General features: G+C 63.2%; 1 pseudogene; it reads left to right on the top strand.

Moving 5' to 3' along the window:
• LOC112548840 overlaps positions 1 to 1,926 on the top strand; it is a 4,385-nt pseudogene extending 2,459 nt beyond the window's left edge.
• Positions 1,927 to 4,556: the final 2,630 nt, after the last annotated feature.

Below are 4,556 nucleotides of genomic sequence, written 5' to 3'. Positions count from 1 at the left end.
TCAGGGACGCGGCCGAGCTGGCCGGGCACCGTGCGGCCCACTGCGAGGAACGCCCGTTCGCCTGCCCGCGATGCGACCGCCGCTTCAGCTGGAAGGAGAGCCTGCTCATCCACCAGCGCAGCCATGCCCAGGAGCGCTCGCACCGCTGCCCCGACTGCGGCCGCGGCTTCAGCCGCAGTGGGAACCTGCGGGCCCACCAGCGTGTGCACACGGGCGAGCGACCTTTTGCCTGCCCTGAGTGTGACCGTACCTTCTGCAACAAGGCCAACCTGGTGGCCCACCAGAAGCTGCACCGGCGCTGCCGGGCCAGCTTCAGCGCCAAGGGCAAGCTGCTGCTGCCCCAGGAGGAGCACGGCGACGGGGCCGGCCCCCAGGGCACGGGGTGAGTTCCCTGCCCTGCCCTGCCCTGTTCCCTGCAGCGTGCTGTGTGGTGGCACATGACAGTCGGCCCAGCCTTTCCCACCCGCCAGCCCCAGAGCCCCGGCGGGCCGTGTGCCCACTGCTCTGTTCACCGTGCCGTGGGGGGCTGGAGCCTCCCCCTTGACTGCCCTTCCTTGGGAGCCCCCATTTCTTTCTGGCCAGGAGGGGCTGGTCTGGCCACAGGTCCCTGCATGGATCCCCTATGGATCCTTTGTGCCTTCTTGGAGGGAGGGAAACGATTACCCAGTGGTGAGAGCAGCTGTTGAGGACTAGGGGGGAAACTGCGTCCACAGCCCTGAGGCTCCACTGTGGCCTCGGCCAGGCACTTAGCTGCTCCCTGCCTCAGTTTCCCCATATGTAGAAGGGGAGTGCAGCACTTCCCTACTGCGAGGGGAGGAGATGAAGGAGTGCAAGGGGTTCAGAGACCCCCCAACTCCAGGCCCCTGAGACAGGCAGGCGGACCTTCTGCTTGTGCTCAGCCAGCGGTGTTTTCTGTGTGACCGTCGCACCCACGTCCTGCAACAGGCCACAGTCTCTGGTCAGCTCTGCCGTGGCCTGGGGCTTGCAGGGGCTGCCATGGACGGCTCTCCCTGGTTTCCTGCAGAACTGCTCTGTCCTCTGTGCCTCCATCTGTCTCTCCCCGGGGCTGCCCACGTGCTGTCCTGTATCATGTCATCCCCTCCTCCACTCCAGTGACTGCTTGGCCCATTTCCCCCTCCCCTGCCCTGACCCCAGCACCCCCAGCGCATATAACATGTGACCTCTCAGGCCCCACATCAGCTGCGACGCCTGCAGGAACTTGGCCCGTGTGGCACGGTCGGGCGGCGGGTGTATTTATTTCATTGCACGTGGACTGAATAGTGCATCATACCTCTATGAACTCGCCCTCGGTGTGTTGTCCGGCTGCGTAGGCTGTAAGCACTCAGGGCAGGCACTTGTCCGCGTTGCATGTCATGTACAGTGTTGAACCCTGGGGGCAGCCCCTTTGCGGCACTGAGCACTGAGCCTGGGCATCCTCAGGGCCCTGAATAAAGGTGGTGTAGGCGGCAGCTGGCTCTGGTGTCGGGTTCCGATCACGCGATTCGGACTCTGGGGTCCCTTCAGACGACTCGTATGTTCTTGCTTTTGTCACACCTGGGATCTCCACCGTGGCCCAGAAGAGCTATAGCTGCACGAACCTGTTCCCGTACTAGCTCACATACCACACACCTTCCCCCCACAAAATCAGCCTTCCAAAATTGGACTGGGTGTCTTGAGCGGGGAAGCTAATTTTTCTACCCAGAATAACAGCAGCAGCAGGCATTTCTAGAGTCTGCTCACCTCATGTCACATTAGGAACTACTGGATTTCTCCTAATTGTTCATCACTCAGCAGTTGTTAATGACCTCTCCTTTTTAATGGTCTTGCTGTTCTACCTAATCGAGCTGTCCTTGCTGCCGGTTAGTTCCTCCTGGTCTCTCTCCTTCTATGTCACAGCCCTGCAGAAGGTTTTTCATTTCCCACCCCCCCTGCAAATCCTAGCTCTGCCCATCAGCAGGAGCTACACTTTCAGCTTTTGGCTGAGCAGCCAAGAGCAGCTGACAGTTCAGCTGTGAAAAGTTTAAAAGGCAGCTTTTGCCTGCGGAGGAAGGGCATGGCAAGTGAGCTGGAGATGAGGCTTTGTCACACGTCTCTGCGTGCGGCCGGGGCTCTGGGGCAGTCTTCTCCATTCTGCTCTCCCCAAACCAAGGTGTGAGTCTGGGATGGAGCGGGTGGTAGGTGGGAACATAGGGTATTTATCCTGGGTATAGCTGTAAATATCTCTGTGCCTAAGACTTCCTCTCGAATTTCCCCCATGTTCTTTCCCACTGCCCAGGTGTGTCTTCAGGCCAACGTTTTTGGGGTTTTTAACCTATTTGGCCTTGGTGTCTGCTGCACAAGAGTGGCTGTGTCAGCACAGGAGAGCTGCTTCAGCTCGGCCTGGCTCCTGGGGGCAAACCACCTGTCCTCCAGCTGCGTGTAAGGCTTGGAGAACCTGGCGTCTCGGCCGGCTCCAGCAAACCCATTTGGGGATGGATTCCCAACATCCTGCGCCACGCCGCTGCCAGGGCCGTAGCCGTTGCACTGTTGGTGCTCAGCGGTGGTGGAAGACGGTGCCGGCATGCACATACTCAGAGCTGAGATGGAAGGAGGAGAATCACAAGTACTTGGCCCCCAGCCCCAAATCGTGAGCGTTTAGGCCAGGGTAACGAAGCACTGATGGGGTCAGTGCTCTGGGAAGTGCTGTTCTTGCTGGGCTAGTGGGGAGGAACAATGCAAAGCTACTGTCTGGCGTCCAAGCCACCCGCAAACATCTCGGAGTGCAAGCGCTTGCCTTTGGGGGTCAGGAGTCAGGCCTCAGTGCTGGGGGATGGGGGTGATAATTTCCCTCCATGCCTTGCAGGACAGGGCAGCCCGAGGCCTCTGGCTGCAGCAGCGAGCAGAGCTGGAGTCCTGAGAACAAGTGCAAACACAAGGACCCCGGCCACACGCACTGGAGCCAGGGAGCCCCAGCCGGTCTTTGTGCCTCTGTTTCCTGCAATCGTCCCTGATGGCCTGGCCTTTGGGCAGTCCCATCGCAGCTGGCGTTGGGGCAGGCCGTCTTGTGCCCAGAAGAGGGGGAGGCAGCCACGGGGGGGGCTGACAGGCAGGGACCAGAGCCCTGCGTCCACCACGGTGCAGTCCCAGACTCGGAGGGGCACGTGCGGATCTGAATGGCAGCCACGCAGCATCACCCAGCCCTGAACCCGGCAGCTTGGGGCTGGGCTGGCAGAGCCTGGCTGATCCGTGTCTAACCCCACACCAGGGACTGTTCCCACGAGCTGGTGTCTTTGCACTTGGGTTTGTCCCATTAGTGCCCAGGCAGTGGAAGGCCCCAGGCCTCAGACTGGCGGGGCTGGGGTCCGAGCCCGCGGTGCTGTGTCTGTGCAGGGTTCGCCCAGCCCGGGGCTGCTAGTCTGCTGCTGGGTGCAGAACAGCTGTGGGCCTGACACCCGGAGCTTCTCAACTGGCAGCTGTTCCCGGAGGGGCGCAGGGCAGGCCGAGGGCACTGCTGCTCCTGCCCGGGCCCCCAGAGAGGCTACCAACGGGTCTCCTGCTGTCTGCGGGGCAGGAAGGGAGCAGTAACGGCCCTGGGCTCCACGCTGTAGGAAAACAGTCTCCTTGCAGCTGGCCGGGCACCGGGCCAAGGGGCTGAATGGGGATGGGGGGCTGCGGGTGCAGCAGGGCCCACGCTGGGGCAGCAGCACTGCGGGGGCTGGACTGGGGACCCTGGGGTCCTTCCCAGCCCTGCGATGCTGCAGCCTGCAGCCCTGCCACCCCCTAGCAGGGGGAGAGGTCGAATCCAGGCCTGGCAGCAATCCTGGCCCCAGGAAGCAGCCGGGCTGAGCGATGAACCTGGGTGCAACCCAGGGCTGGGCGAGGTGTCCTGGGCTTGTGCCCAGCACTGCCTCAATGGCCAGGGACCCCAATGCACCTCCCGTGGGGGTAGCCGCTGTGGTGGGGACCCCACCGGGGCCTGGGTGGCACTGGGGCCCTGCCCTGCTCCTTTCCCGGGGAATAGGCCTCCCACGCCTCTCGTGCCAGGGGGGCCGAGCTGGCTCAGGCGTGGACCCTGCGGGCCGTGGCACTGTTGTGGGGGCCAGTTTCCGTCCATTGCCTGCCCCGGCGCAGCCTGTCCTGCCGCCCCGGCAGGTCGGAGCTGTGCGGGGGCTGCCGGGCGGCTGCAGCTCGGCTCCGTGGGCAGGTCAGAGGGGGCTTCTGCCCCCACGCCCCCATGTGGGGGTGTGTATGTGTGTGCAGGTCTGGGTTACCCTGGGGCAGGGGACACGTGTGTGTGTGTGTGTGTGTGTATGTGCGCGCGCAGGTTCCCCCGGGGCAAGGGACATGTGTGAGAGCCCAGGATCCCCGTGGCAGGGGACACGTGTGTGTGGGTTCGGATTCTCCCGGGGCAGGGGACACGTGTGTGTGTGTGTGTGCGCGCGCGCGCGGGTTCCCCCGGGGCAAGGGATGTGTGTGTGAGAGGTCCAGGATCCCCGTGGCAGGGCACATGTGTGTGCGGGTCCAGGATCCCCGGGGCAAGGGACACGTGTGTGTGGGTCCGGATTCCCCCCCCGGGT

The sequence above is a fragment of the Alligator sinensis genome, unplaced genomic scaffold (genome assembly GCF_000455745.1).
Source record: "Alligator sinensis unplaced genomic scaffold, ASM45574v1 scaffold1819_1, whole genome shotgun sequence".
NCBI classification, from domain to species: domain Eukaryota; kingdom Metazoa; phylum Chordata; order Crocodylia; family Alligatoridae; genus Alligator; species Alligator sinensis.
Note: the sequence above shows the minus strand (reverse complement) of the source record. Positions and strands in the feature narration are given on the sequence as shown.